A 16,894-nucleotide genomic window follows, 5' to 3' on the forward strand; every position below is an offset into this window, starting at 1 on the left:
AGCAGCAGCAGCAGCAGCAGCAGCAGCAGCAGCAGCAGTAGTAGTAGTAGTAGTAGTAGTAGTAGTAGTAGTAGTAGTAGTAGTAGTAGTAGTAGTAACATAGTCAACTATAAGTCAAGTATTGTGCTAGGCACTAGGCATACAGAGGAAAAGAAAGGAAACAATACTTTTTCTCAAGGAGATTAGTCTCTGTCCCACTACTAATCACTAAGTTTGCTTCACCCTCATAGGCCTTGTTGGTTTTTTGTTTGTTTATTTGTTTTTAATCAGGCCTGTTTATATTTCAAATGCATTGTACATCAGTATTCTCAGGATCTTTTAAGCATTCTCCTGACTCACATTTCCACCATCTTACAGTAAGTCATCATTACCTCTTGCTCAGACTCTTGCCATAGCATCCGAATAGGTGTCCTTGCTGTAAAGCTCTTCCCTCTCTAATTCATCATCCATTTAGCTGATAAATTGATACTCCTAAATTTCAGGTATTACCACGGTCTTTTCTTATATATCGATTAGTGTAAAATCGAATGACTTTTACTCTCCTCTTCATAGACCATAGTGTCCCTTAAACCACAAGCCACTAGTGATTATTACTACATTAGTGAGAGCCAATATACCCTGCCCTTCCACCTTTCATTCTCATAAGCAGAAGGTAGTAGTTATTCACTGTGTTATTTCCAAAGATGGCTGAGGTTGAGGAAGCCTTCTAGAAATCTTTTATTAGCAAGGTGATGATACTTATCATTGCGTTAAAAACTTCTTAACTAAACAGATAAGCTCCTAATGTGCTGGGAAAGAGATTGGCAACATTTTCATTTTGTGAAAAGTGAAGAGGTGGTAGTAGATGACATCTAACTCTAGATTATTAGGATTCTAGGAAAGATGAAGATTATTGGGTTTAGCTCTAATGATTCTTCCATCTAATATTTAAGAAAAAGAGGGGTTTTACATTAAGACAGGCTACAGATTCTTGAATTGTCATGATTATTATCATCTTTATCATTATTCTCTACTTCAGCCAGAATAGTACCTTCAGAGATATCCATTTTTATTAATTTTTTTTATTTTTGGCGAGGCAATCAGGGTTAAGTGACTCACCCAAGGTCACACAGCTTGTCAAGTGTTTGGTCTGAGGCCAGATTTGAACTCAGGTCCTCCTGACTTCAGGGCTGGTGCCCTATCCACTGTGCCACCTAGCTGCCCCAAGAATGGTATCTTCAGTCATAAAAATGGATTCACAGGGAGGATACTCTAGACTGAGTGGGAAAAAAATGGGAATAAGAAGGAATGATGGTGCAGTTTGTTTCCATATGTAGTCAGAAAAGGAGTAGATCTATCTCCTCACCACTTATTGGCATCTTTCTTTTTTCTTGTTTGTTTGTTTTTGGTGAGGCAGTTGGGGTTAAGTGACTTGCCCAAGGTCACACAGCCAGTAAGCGTCAAGTGTCAAAGGCCAGATTTGAACTCAGGCCCTCTTGACTTCAAGGCCAGAGCTCCATCTACACTGTGCCACATAGCTGCCCCAGTACCTGTCTTCCAAAATGCAACTGAGAAGGCATTTTCTGATGTCTCAAGCCACTTGAACCTTATTCTCTAATCATTCCTTCCACTCTATGTGCATTTTGTATTTACCTATTTATATCCATGTTGTCTTCTCAATGAGAATGTAAGCTTCTTGAGGGCAGAGACTGTTTTTTGTCTTCAATGAGAATGTAAGCTTCTTGAGGGCAGAGACTGTTTTTTACCATTTTTTGATCCCTAATACTGAGCAGAGTATATGGCATGAAGCAAGTGTTTAATAAATGTATGTTGATTGATTAAGTAGTTAGTTAATTAATATCTATCTACCAGCCAAATTGTGTTCTAAACTGACTTTGAAAATATTTTCCCAAATAAACACCACTAGCATCTTTTTTCCCCTTTATTTTTCAATATTTTTTGCAAAAATGTTAATTTCTTCCAGGTTTTTAGATATCTTAGAATGATTATACTGTAAAATTTCAGAGTTGGAAAGGACCTTGGGGGATTATGTAACTCAGCTCTAGCCTAAGAGAAAGTTGAATCTGTGAGAAGTCATGTGACTCCTCCAAGGTGACCTATAGTCAGACCTTTGTCTGGAGCCCCAGGCATCTCTTTGTTTAGTAATTTTTTTTTCCCACATAGCTTTTCTCTCTAACTTTTGTACGTAACTTAGAATGGTGACCTATTTCAGTTTATCACTTGGAGTTTGCTTTTATTACAAAAGAGCATGACTTTGTATAATTCTCAAATTAGCAAATTTGTAATGACTGTGGAAAATTACATTATTCCAAAGACCAATTTTCCTGGCCTAACTTAGAGTGCCCTCATGCCATTCCACCTAGCTGTCCTTAACAAAAACTTCCTTGTACACAGCTTCCTCTGGTAAGACTCTTGGAATGAAAAGGAATTTAAAGTTTTCTTTTTCATCCAACTTCTACGTAGCCCTTGATTACTGGTCATTTATTCTCTACTCCTATACTTCCAGGATTTGGAAGTTTGCTACCCTGTATAGTGAAGTGTTCCATTGCTAGTCCTCTCCAACTGCTAGAAATCTTTCTTATTTTGAGTCATAATTCACCCACCTAAAATGACTCACCATTGATCCTTATCCTAAAATTTAGAAATGTGTAGAAAGAAGCCTTGATTCCTCTAATATATGAAAAGGAATAATTTTCAGAGCATTCCTTAATTTGCATTCTATAAACTTGCCAATTTTTTGGGGGGGCCATTGCCTAAATATTTAAAGTTAATCTTACCAATTCTATAATAATCAAATGTGTCCTGATCTTGATGCCATGTTGAGTTGGGAAGAATTCCATAGCTCTCTGTTATTTAAGCAGTATACATGGTGCTAACATTTTGAAACAACTGATATTAGTAATTTATTTACAATGAGAGGAAAAACTCCTCAAAAAATCTAATTATCCACGAAAAGAAACCCAATCAAGAAGCATTAAGGACTCTTCTTTCTAGCTGCCAAATGTTATTCCTGACCAACTGTCACCAAATAGGGCAGTAAGGCCAGACTGACTGACATAGTGAGGCATGCTAGAGTTGAGAGAAGGGGCACATTGTGTCAGACAAGTTAAAGCATCTTCACCACCTGGACCACCAGCTCTGCTGAGACCATAGTGGAACTACCTAAGACCCGGAATCCTACACACACACACACACACACACACACACACACACACACACACACACACACTAGTGAAGAGTCATTTAGTAACTTTTTGGTCTTACATCCAAATTACTTTCCAGAATGACTAAATTGTTTCACTGCCCTCCTCTGCTGTTCCTCACAGAATACCCTCCATCTCTCAACTCCAAACATCTTCACTTGGGCTACTCTAATTCTGGCAGTTCTGTTCCTCCTCACCTCTGCCTCCTGGCTTCCTTTAAGTCCCAGCCAAAATCCTACCTTCCGTATGAAGTCCTTCCTGGTCCTCCTTAATGCTAGTGCCTGCCCCTTGATATTATATCCAATTTCTAGAGCACATATCTTAGTTGTATAGACTTCTTTGCATGTTGTTCACCCCATTAGACTGGGAACTCCTTAGGGAAGGGGCTGCTTTTTGCTTTTCTTTCTATTGCCAGTGCTTAACAAATAATAAGAGCTTAGCAAATGTTTGGGGTTTGAATTTGCTTAATAACTATCAGTTTTGAGCCAATAACTGACATCCCAAGATGGATGTGGCAAAATTAAAATTTAAAGAACACTGCTTAAGTATAGAAGAGAACATATTAGGATGCTATTAAACTAATCTATCAATAAGCAAGGAGGCCAGAAAGACTGATGTCTGGCACAGGGAGAAAAGTAAAGGGGAAGACATGGTGATTAGAAAGCTGTTAGTGACCTCAAGTCCAAGAGTTTCTCTGGTATGTTGGGAGCAGAAACCAGATTGTAAGGAGCAGAGGAAAGAGCAGGTAAGGAAGGAATTGAATCATGGAGTATAGACAACTAGTCCCTGCCCCCTAAAAAAACCAAACAAACAATGTGCCAAGGGAGGTTGAAGGGGAGTAAAAATTACAGTTGCATGGGAAGTGTGTTTGCGAGTATGTGCATGTATGCATGCCTGTACATGTGTACATGCTTGTGTATACTTGTGTGTGTGTGTGTGATTTTAATATTGGTGGGAATGGAACATATTTGTATCCTGAAGAATATAGCAGACAAAAGAGAGATTGAAGAAGAATGAGATGGAAGGAATGGTTACTTAAATGGAATGGGAGTGGAGAATAGAGTCAATTAAATGATCGAAAATCATTTCTTAAGCAGTTAAGCAAGGATGCAAAAGGAAAAAAAAATAGTCTCTGCTTTGAAGAAGCTTCCATTCATTCCCCAAGTGGGGAAGACAATGTACATAACAAAGTGGTATTCAGGGCAGAGGCAAAGAGGTCAGTGTTAGCGCGGATTGGTCATATCAAAGATATCTAGATTGAAAATATGTTCAGGGAATAGAGAAGTTTACATTTATAATGTTTCTACCAAAAATAAAAATAGAAATAATTCACACGTGTATTTAACGCCACACAATTGACTTAGAATTCTGTTCAGAGAATTTAAAAACACATTGTCAATGATGACGATGATAACTTATTAGTATTTGAAATTTTACAAAGTAGTTCACATGCATTATCTCATGTAATCATCAAAGCATACCTCAGAGGCTGCTGATATTGTCCCCATTTTAGAGATGAAGAAACTGAGGACCAAAGAGGTTAGCAGGGGCTTAATAAATTCTTATAGGATTCAATTGAATTGAATTGAATGAAGAGAACACTAGCCCAAATGAATTCAAGGGTTTGGAGATTTGGGGACTAACCTCAGAGACTTTTTTCTGGGCTCCCTCTCCCAGAACAATCTGGACTCACAGACTGAAATTAGATGAATGCTTGTTTTTTTGCTTCTCTGCACAGGAGAGTCTCTGAAATGGTTAGTGTTTGTATAAACTGTAAAGACTTCAAACTCAACCACATTGAGAGTTTATCTCAATAGGTAGCAGATGGTGGTCTCTTCACTTTCAGTCACACCCCTCCCTGCCTTTAAGATGCAAGGACTGGCCACCTGGATTGTCTTCTGTATTAGGTGAGCCTATGCCCTTTGGAACAGTAAGACTGAAATCAGTAAATGTTGATTTTCAGATCTTGGTTTCAATTTATATATAAGTTAACAGTTTGGAGTTTTGAGTTCCCTGCTGTCAGATCTATGCTTGGCATTCTCCAAAAGCTCAACTTTCTGTATGAATGCTATTGTTACAAAGCATTTAGTAGCATGGAATATCCTGCCAATGGAAAGTTGGATTGCCATTTTAATTCAGTAACAGATTAAATGCACATTTCTTTTAAAGGGATATTTGAGTATTGGAGGATATTTCATTTCTTCTACTTTTCTTTGGTGCTTTTTCCTAAAAGGTTTCATTGTTTGTCTCAACAAAGAAAGAAACCTTAGTATGTGTGGAGTTAGTTTTCTTTCTTTTTATTTTTTCAAAGCAAAAAAAGAGAAAGAAAAAGAAAGAAAATAACCCAACCTGATGTTAGCCAGACATTAAGAAGCTAAAATTGTTAAACTAGGTTTTATTAGACAGGGATATGTGAAGTTGGAAATATGAGACTGCATTCTTACCTGCTACTGAGAAATCCTAAAGGGAATTCCTAAGAAAATGGGAAGAAAATTGAGTAGCTGGTATTCCTTCTACCACCAATTCAAAACAGTACAAAGGAAACACACAAACAATACTTCCTAAATTTAATTCATGTGTGTTTTGCTTGAGAGACAAAATTATGTAATGGATAGAAAATGAGTCCCAGATTCTGCCCCAGAAAATGAGTGCAGGTCTCACAGTATATGCTGGCTGTGTCACCCTAGACAAGTCACTTAACCTCTTAGTGCCCCAGGTAAGTCATTAAGTGTTTTATTTGCTGCTCTGCCCATTTGATATATTTTGCTTTTGCCTACATTCATGCTGTTTTCCACTCCTAGAATGTAAACTTCTTGGAGGGAAGCTTTAGTATCCACAGTGTGTTTCACTTAATGTTGTATAACAGAAATAAAGGCCAACTTTGATAGCTGAGCTCAGAGTTACAAGCCCAGTTTAGGCACAATGTGGCTTTGTTTATCTTTTGGGTACCTTGGCTTCCTGATCTGTAAAATTAGATGGCTCTCAAGTTGTCTTTAGCTTTTAAATCTGTGATCCTATGACATGGGAGACATTTCAACAAATATTTAATGAACTGAATTGATGTACCTTGAATGACAATTCCTTTTTTATTGCTTTGTAAATGATAAAACTTTATTATTGTAAGCTGTCCTAAAATCATAGCAAATATAATAAATAACATTGACACTGGTTTCAAGAGCTCTCATTAAGTAGCCCATATATCTTTCTCCCACAAAAACAAAACAAAAGAAGCAAAATATTGTTTATCCTCCTAAATTACCTTACATTTTTCAGTAGTACAAATACTTTTTTAGACACCCAGAATTGAAATTTCAAATTCATTTTTGACTTTTCTCTCTCCTTAATATTCTACATTCAAACAGTTCCCAAGTCTTGTAAATTCTGTCTCTATATCTCCTAGACTTCAATTTTGTCTTCATTCCAACTACCACTGTTCAAATTCAGGTCTTTTTTCTCCCATCCAATTGACTTCTGATGACTCCCTAACTGGTAGTCTTTCTAATGCCCAAATCTAAACCTGATTGTGTTTTTATGTAAAAATTTTTGGTTCCCACTGTCCAAAAAAAATACAAACTATTTCTCTTGGCACAAAGTTATACCTTTCTACAACCTGGCTCCAAAATACACATACATGCATGTATGTGTGTATGTATGATCAAGAAAACATACCACACAATAGCTATATCTGAAATGACATCATCATTTGAAAAATTCATAATTTCTCTGACAAGAGATGGGAAATATAATTCATAATTAGTCTTCTGTCATCATAATTGGGTGTTATATTCAACAGATCTTTCAAAGTTATTGACAACCTGTATTTATTCCTTTGAAAATTGCCTTTCATATTGTTTGATCATTTTTCTATTGGGAAATGACTTTTGTTCTTATATGTGCCTATGAATTACTAGTATACTGTGATATCACAGGTTTATCAAAAAATTTACAACAGACTTTTCCCTAGTGATAGTTTGCCTTCTATTTTAACTGCTTTAACTTTGTCCAAAAATTGTTCATTTTTATGTAATTAAATCTGTCCATTTTACCTTCTATGATCATCTCTATCTTTTGTTTGATCAATCACTTATTTCTAGCCCCAGTTGTGAAAATTATATCTTTTCCTGAACCTCTAATTTGTTTATGAGATGATTTTTTTTTTTGTATCTAAGTAATGGTTTAATTTGGAACTGGTCAAGGTATAATGTGTGAAATGTTCTAAATCTCATTATTACTAAACTGCTTTACATCTTTCGTAGCAAGTTTTACTGAATACATGCCACAGTAGCTAGAATCTCTTGGTTTATCAAACATTAGATTACAAGGTTCATATATTTTTGCACTTAACATATTTTATTCCAATTCTATCTAGTTTTCAACATTCATTTTATAAGATTTTAGAGTTCCAAATTTTCCTCCCTCCCTTCCCTCTTAACCAAGACATCAAGTAATGCAATATACATTATACATGTACAATCATGTTAAACATATTTCCAAATTAGTCATGTTATGAAAGAAGAATCAGAATGAAAGGGAAAAAACACAAGGAAGAAAAAGTGAAAATGGTATGTTTCAATATGCATTCAGACTCCATAATTCTTTCTCTTGATATGGATAGTGTTTTCCATCATTGGTCTTTTAGAACTGTCTTGGATCGTTGTATTGCTGAGAAGAGCTAAGTCTAGCAGAAACGAGGGAGGCAGCATTGCAATGGGCCCCAGGCAGTAAACACCCTGCAGCACCCATCTAAAAGGAGCTGAAGAAAGCTAAAGGAAAGGAAAAGCAGGCAACCTAGAATTGCCTGAAAGTCCCAGCCTTGCTGATTCCAGCCCAACACAAGATAAGCTGCTAAAACCCTACACTCTCCAATTGCCAACATAAGAGGCCCCAGCACACAAATCCAGTGACCAAGACCTAGGCTCCCAGCACAAGAAGCTTGGTCAGTACCCTTTGTTCCCCATCAGGGGAGTTCAATCTCTTTAAAGGCCAGGGAATAAAGAAACCATGAGTAAAAAGAAACATACCATAGATTCATATTATGAGAAGAGTGGAGATCAAGACAGAAATTCTGAAGAGGACAACAATGTCAAAAACCCACATCTGAAACATCAAAAGGGAATATGAACTGGTCTGAAGCCCAAAAAGCCTTCTTAGAAGAGCTCAAGAAGGATTTTAAAAGTCTAATGAGAGAGGTAGAAGAGTCCTTCAAAAATACAATTGGCCAATTGGAAAAAAAGTACACTGAAGAAAACAAGTCCCTAAAAAACAATTTGGCAAACTGGAAAAAAAAGTACACTGAAGAAAACAAATCCCTTAAAAATACAATTGGCCAACTGAAGAAGGAAGTACAAAAACTAACAGAAGAAAACAATCTGTTAAAACCTAGAATTGGACAAATAGAACTAATGATTCTATGAGAGAGCAAGAATCAGTCAAACAGAAACAAAAAATGAAAAAATGGATGAAAACATAAAATACCTCATCAATAAAACAACTGACCTGGAAAATCAGTCCAGGAGAGACAATTTAAAAATCAGTGGACTACCTGAAAATCATGATGAATAAAAAAGTCTGGACAGTATCTTTCAGGAAATCATAAAGGAAAACTTCCTGTAAGCCCTAGAACCAGAAAGTAAAATTACCATAGAGAGAATACACCACTCACCACCTGAAAGAGATCCTAAATTGACAACAAGGAATGTAACAGCAAAAATCAAAAATTACCAGATGAAAGAGAAGGTTCTGCAAGCAGCCAGAAAGAAACAATTTATATATCATGGGGCCACAGTAAGGATTACACAGGACCTTGCAGCTTCTACCTTAAAAGACCACAGGGCGTGGAACATGATATTCTGTAAGGCAAAGGAGCTTGGATTTGCAGCCAAGGATCAACTACCCTGAAAAAAATGAGCATGATTTCTCAAGGGAGGAGATGGATATTCAACAAAATAGGGGAATTCCAAACCTTCCTGATAAAAAGACCAGAGCTCAACAAAAAACTTGATCTTCAAGTACAAGATTCAAGAAAGACATAAAAAGGTAAATGGGACAGAAAGATGAAAATGTTGTTAATAAGGGCGGACTGTTTACATCCCTACATGGGAGGATGACACTTGCAACTCATGAGAACTGTATCGTTATTACACCATGTTAAAGGAGTATACATAAAGGTGGTGGATATTAGTTGACTTTGATGTACTGATAAAAAAAATATCTAATCAAGTGGGTTAAAAGGATCCAAGTAACTGGATTAGTCTGATCTTAGAAAATGTACTGAGAAAGGAGGAGGCACATAAGGGTAAATTACATTACAGGAAAAGATAGAAAATCTTATTACAGCAGAGGGAAAGAAGGGAGGGGGTAACATTGTTTGAACCTTGCTCTCATTAGATTTGGCTCAAGAAGGGAATAACATATTCAGTTAGGTATGGAAATCTAACTTGCCCTATGGGCAGTAGGAGGGAAGAGGGGAAAGAAAAGGGAGGAGAGATGGAAAGGAGGGAGGAAGCCATGGGGGTGAAGGGGAAGAGGGGGGAGGGGAATAATAGAAGGGAGGAGAGACTGAAAGAGGCAGAGGTCAAAAGCAAAGTACTGGTGAGTGGGGGAAGGGAGAGAGGAGAAAGAAAAGCTTAAACAGGGGGGGAAAAAGGATGGAGAAAAACACACAGATAGTAATCATAACTGTGAAAGTTGAATCTCTATCTTTTTTTTCTCTTCTGTTGAGTTTTGTTTCCTCTTTCTGATGGTTCCTCCCATTGGTTTTAATTTTTACTTACAACTTCACTAATGTGAAAATATGTTTAATAGGAATGTAAATGTATAGCTTATATCAGATTGTGCCCCATCTTGGGGAGGGTGGTGGGGTGGTAGGGGGAGAAAAATCTTAAACTCAAAAGCATATGGAAGTAATTGCTGATAAATCAAAACAAATTAATAAAAAAAATTTAAAAAATCTTAATTTTTTTTTAAAAAGTAAAAAAAAAGTAAACTCCTGGAAGCCAATGATCTTAAAAAAAAAAAAGAGCTAAGCCTATCATAACTGATCATTATACAATGTTGGTGTTACTATGTACAATGTTCTTCTGGTTCTGCTCACTTTGCTCAGCATCAATTCATATAACTCTTTCCAGTTTTTTTTTTGTGAAATATTTTCTCACTTCATTTCATTTCTCATTTCATGCATCATTTCTTATAGCACAATATTATTCCATTACTATTATATGCCACAACTTGTTCAGTCATTCCACAATTGATGGACATCTCCTCAACTTTCAGTTCTTTGCTACTAAGTCAACCTAATCTGTTCCATTGATCCAATCTGATTTTTTTTTTACCTCTTACCAATTAATTTTGATTATTTCTGTTTTGTAGAATAGTTTCAGGTCAGCACTACTAAGCCCACTTAATTCCCACTTTTTCTTTTTCTTGAGCTTTTGTTCTTCCAAATGAATTGTATACCTTTTTCTAATTCTGTAAAGTGAATCTATGGCATTTGATAGATTCAGTGCCATGGCACTGAATACATGTTTCTTTAGGTAGCATTGTTATTTTTATGATACTAGCACAATTCAACCATAAGTAATTAGTGCCCATCCAATGATGTACATCTTTATTTACATAAAAAAAGTGTTTTGTGGTTTTATTTATATAATTGCTATGTATATCTTGGTAGGTGGACCACCAAATATTTTACGTATTCTATAGATATTTTGAAATTGTTTTAATCTCTTCCTGATGATATTTGTTGATGAAATAATGTGATTTTGATTTCATTTTTTATTAATATGGAATATTACTTTTGTAGTTTTGATTTTGAAGCAACTGTACATTCCTTCTTTAAATATAATTTATTCATAGTATATACATATGTTTGTGTGTGTATATATATACATACACACACACACACATATATCTTACTATATTGCTTTACTAATAGAATGTTTTGCCTCCTCATCTCTGTTGTTTCTCAGGCTCTCTTCAAGACTCAGAACAAGTCACACCTGGCTGATTCTACCTTCAGATATCCGGGGTAGAGTTTTTTTTTCTTTCCATGAAACCTAAATATATCTTTGTAGCATCCATCCACTCCCTTTATCAATTTGATGGCATTGGAGAAAGCAAATTTCCCTTTTTTTTAAAGAGAAGAAAACAATCTATAAACTACAGCTAGTTAGGCTAATATAATTACAGGGAAATTCCTAAAATGCATTATTAAGGGATTGTTGATGAACATCTAGGAATAGAAGCAGTGATTACAAAAAGGCATCCATGACTTCCTCAAGAATAAGTCAGTCAGTCAATAAGCGTTTAGTGAGTTTATTTATTATTTCCTATGGGCTGGGCACTCTGCTCAGCTATGGGGATACAAAGGCAGACAAAATGCAATCCCTGCTGTCAAGGTGCTCAGAATTTCATGGAGACAATATGAAAATAACTGTGTATAAGTAAGACATGTCCAGTCTGTACCTAGCTTCTCTGCTGGCATAAATAGTCTGTTACTACCTATAATAAAAAACAATACTTCACATAAATTATATTTTACAAAGCATTTCTAGTACCTACTTGTTGTGTGCTGGGCAGTTATTTTCATTCATGTCTGACTCTTTGTGAGCATTCCTATATGTTACTTTAGGTAGTATTGTCACTTTTATAATACTGGCACAGTTCAGCTATGAGTAATTAATACTTATCCAATTATGCAAGTCTTTATTTATATAAAAAGTGTTTTGTGGTTTTATTTATATAATTACTATATATGTCTTGGTAGGTGGACTACCAAATATTTTACATATTCTATAATTATTTTAAAATTATTTTAACCTCTTTCTGAGGACTTTTATTGGGTAAATAATGGGATTTTTTTGTTTCATTTACTAATATAGAATGCTATTTTATAGTTCTGATTCTGAATCAACTCCACATTCCTGCTATGAGTATAATTTATTCATTGTGTGTGTGTGTGTGTGTGTGTGTGTGTGTGTGTGTATCATAGATTAGAAATAATCATCTCAGGGAAAGCAATAGAATTAAAAGGGGTTGGGAAAGGTTTCTGGTAGAAGGGGGATTTTCAGTGCAACTTCAAGGAATCCAGGGAAGCCAGGAGGTAGAGATGAAGATGGAGAACCCTGTACATATGGTTGACAGCCACTGAAAATATCCGGAGTTGGGCAACGGCATGTTCCGTATCAAGAACAGCAAAGAAACTAGTGTTACTGGATCAAAGAGCACATAGGAGATGACACAAAGTGAAAAAGATTGAAAAGTAGAGGGGACACATTACACAGGGCACTGGCTGCCAAGCTGTATATGATCAGGACCATGATAGGGAGGCACTGGGGTTTATTGAGTAGGAGAGGCTTAATGGAATAAGAAAAAAACAGGCAGCAGATAGGTGGCACAGTGGATAGAGCACCGACCCTGAATTCAGGAGGACCTGAGTTCAAATGCAACCTCAGACACATAACATTTACTAGCTGTGTGACCCTGGGCAAGTCACTTAACCCCATTGCCTAGCCAAAACAAAAAAAAAAAGGAATAAGAAAAAACATAATACAAATATAAAGTCTCACCCTGAAGTTCAAAAAAAATCAATGTTTTCAAGCATAGATTGGGGTTAGGGGATATTTAAGCTCAATATGAGCATACAATTTAATATGAAATCCATATACATTCATATGTGTAACATGCATACACATGTTTGTACACACATGTAGGTGTGTATATACACACATAAACACACTCACACATATAGATATATGTTTATGTATGTTCTTATATATGTATGTATAAGACCAAATTTGGTCAGGCCAAATTTGGAGTGTCAATTTTAATTCTGGGTACTATACCTTAAGCAGAACATTGATGAAGTGGACAGTGTCCAGAGAAGGACAATCAAGATACTGAAGCACCTTGAGCCCATGTCTTGTGAGTATCAGACTGAACAGATGGAAATGTTTATGAAAACTTGGTAAAGAGAGTGGAGGCCTGTTCCTTGTCTTCAGTTATTTGAAGGGACCTTATGTTAAAGAGGGATTCAACTCGTTCTATTTATACACAGACTGTGGAACCAGTAGTAATAATTGGAAGTTGTGAAACAATTAATTTAGGATACATGCTAGAGAAAAAATAAGAATAGTAAGACCTGTTCTAAAATGGAATGAGTTGTTGTTGTTGTTGTTTTTCAAGACATGGCGGAACAGCTCACTCACTTGGGATTGCTTCAGGCATAGACAGGATGACCACTTATGTCATAGTCAGGACTCCACTAAGGTATGAATTGGACTGGGCCACTGAGATCCTTTCCAATCACCAAAATGCATGATTTTCCAATTCTCTGTTCTTTATTCTTTCCCTTCCCAACATCTGATTCAGGCCAGAAGACACTTTTTTTAAACATTGTTTTACCTTGAAGTTCTTTCAGCTATTCATTCATTCATTCATTCATTCATTCATTTATTTGTTTAGGCAATTGGGTTAAGTGACTTGCCCAGGGTTACACAGCTATTAAGTGTCAAGTGTTTGGTCTGAGGCCAGATTTCAACTCAGGTCCTCCTGACTTCAGTCAGTACTCTATCCACTGCACCACCTAGCTGCCTCTCTTCCAGTTATTTATTCATTTCATTCATTCATTCATTTATTTTTAAGAACCACAATGTTTCTTAATATTTCTGATTATTCAGAGTGGACATCTTTGAGGGAGTCCAGCTAATACTTTGTGCCTAGAAAGGTACACCCTGGTGAAAAGAGAACTGGATTTGCCTTCAGAAAGATCTACATTTGAATACCTCCTTGGCCATTTATTTTAGGGACTTGATTTAGCAGTTCTTTGTCTCAGTTCTGTCGCTTTATAAAATGGAATAATAATGAATTTCTCGCCACTGGGGCTGTTTATGAGGATCAAATGTACCTGAGCTATTAGCTGCTAATATTATCATTGACTAAGTTTGAAATACAGTATCACATTTTTGCCTCATTGTAAAATTCTTCTTAGCCTCCATACTTATGTAAAACCGGTATCCTCAGTCCTTTCTCATTGGATTTATCAATATTCTCTCATTAATTTCCTCAGTCCTCTCTCACTGGGATCCTGATTTGTCTTAATCTTCTTTGTAGCTTTTATGGCAGATTCCACAAAGTTTCCAACTTCTCTAGTGACCTGCTGTTCTCTTCTATATCTTTGCTCTTATAACTTTCAGATATTTGAAGAATTAAGCCTTCCCTTCTCAGTCTCTTTGCCTAATTCATTTTTTGTTGTTGTTCAGTCATTTTCAGTCCTGTATGACTCTTTGTGACCCCATTTGGTGTTTTCTTGGAAAAAATACTGGAAAGGTTTGCCATTTCCTTCTCCACCTCATTTCACAGATGAGGCAACTGAAGCAAATAGGGATAAATAAATTGTCTAGAGTCATACAGCTAGTAAGAATCTGAGGTAAAGTCGAACTCAGGAAGATGAGTCTTCCTGACTCTGGGTCTGGCACTCTATCTATTATGCCATCTTGCTGTCCAATTCTCTTACCAGATCTTGTTAGCTGCCCAATTCTCTAACCAATCTTAAACCATTTTTGTTGCTGTCCTGTGAACCCTCCGGAAACATAGAATTTCAATTGATCTTTGTAATCTTGTCAGTTATTGGTGTCAAGAACAATTTGTCATTTATGCTTATAGTCAAGGATTTAACTTGACAGAGAAATTATGGTTTGCTGATATTCCTGTAATGAATTTAGCAGCGGTTGAATGGAACTCTTAATGTCCTGTGTTCCATAGAGATATTTAAAACTGATTGAGTTGTGCTAAAGTAATGCTTGACAAATTAAAAACTTGGAAAAATTTGATGTCTATCACTATGGAGATAAAACATGTACTCAATTAAAAAAAAATCACTCCCATCCAATCCAACAAGCATTTATTAAACACATATTAAGTGCAAGACATTTCACTAGGTTCTAGAGATAGAGAAAAAGTAAAATATCCTTATGAAAATGATGGATGAGTCACTTTCTTCATAGCTTATTAAACCTCTACCTCTCAAAAAATGCTCCAGATGTTGAATAATTACAGCTAAATCCATAGGACAAAAGGAGGATCCTGACAAAGAAAAATACTATGTGTTAATACCACAGAATTCTAATTCTTAAAGCTCTCATTCAACATTTCTCTCCCTGTAGCCTCCGCATTTCTGGTGAGGCCAGAAGCTCATTCAAAGGCTTATTGCTCAGACAGACTGTTTGGAACCACTTCTCTCTCCTTCAAAGCATCAGACAAGACTCTTACCCAACAATGTGAGAAGCAGGGGGTGCTGAAAATGAGTTTACTTCTGACAGGAGACTGGTCTGAATTTAGTGAATCCATAGACTGCAGAGATGTTTCCAGTAACCAACTTCACCCACCCCTAGGAAAAGCAGCAGGTACTTAATCAATTGTTTCAGAAAAGGAAGTGAGGAGAATCAGAGGAAGAATTGGTGCAGTGGGTCAGTATGTGTCATTGTTGGGAACTGTAAGAAAAATTTACTGAGAGCCAACTAAGACCAGGCCTGTCTCTCCACCTCCCATAACCCCCCTTCCCTAGAGACAGCGAGGCCAGAGACCTACTTCTAACCTGGTTCCAATCCTTTCTTCTAACCTATTGTATTCTGATATATATGTGGAGATATAAACACACACATGTGTAAACACACTTATGTGTGTATATATACATAACGTATATGAAGTAAATCAAAATAATTAACTTATTTTTAACTACAAATTAGAAAACAAAAAGCAGATTCAAAATAAGCCAAATGAAAGGAGTCTTGAAAATAAGAAGAGAAATGTACGAATTAGAAACAAACAAGATTGTAGAACTGCTAAAGAAACAAAAAGTAAATTATTTGAGAAGACTTTAGAAATTAGAATAAAGCTGGCAAATCTGTTTAAATAAAAGGAAGAAAATTAAATTAAAAAGTAAAAAATTGAAAACAGTAAAATAAAAATAAATAAAAATAATCCTCCAAAGCTTCTACACATATCTATATATTTAAAAAAAACTGAGAAGGCAAAAGAAAAGCATTTCAAAAAAAATATTCAGAGTAACAGAATACCAAATAGAGATAATAATCCATGTCACAAAGAGAAATCAAATGTGTCATAAAGAAATTATTAAAAGAAAACCCTGCATGATGAATTTACAGAAGAATTTAGCCAAATGTTTAAAAACCAAATTAATATTACACAAGTCATTTTCAAAGTAGGAAAAATAAAACATTTTATGAAACTGCAATTGTGAATCTGCTACTCATACAGAAAGAAAGTGTGGATAAATCAAAGACAAAGATCTAAAGGGCAATGTCATTAATGAACATTGATTTAAAAATCTTAAGCAAAACTCTAAGGCAAAGACTGTATTAATTTATCCAAAAAGAAATCATTTGCTCTGATAAAGTTGGATTTTTGTACCAAGATCTAAAGGATGATTGAACATCAGGAAAACAATAAATGAAAATAATTATATATAGGGGAAAATATCAGTTTGCACATGATTACATCAATAACTATAGGAATAGCCTTTGACAAAGTAACATATTCATTTATGCTAAAAACTTAACAAATTATGATCACAGAAGCACAGTTTTAAATACAAAAAAAGAATGTATAAGCAAAATATAATTTCACATGCAAGGCAGAAACACTAGAAGATTTATCAGTAAATACATGAAGAA

The sequence above is a fragment of the Phascolarctos cinereus genome, unplaced genomic scaffold (genome assembly GCF_003287225.1).
Source record: "Phascolarctos cinereus isolate Bilbo 61053 unplaced genomic scaffold, phaCin_HiC Scaffold_9;HRSCAF=440, whole genome shotgun sequence".
Classification (NCBI taxonomy): domain Eukaryota; kingdom Metazoa; phylum Chordata; class Mammalia; order Diprotodontia; family Phascolarctidae; genus Phascolarctos; species Phascolarctos cinereus.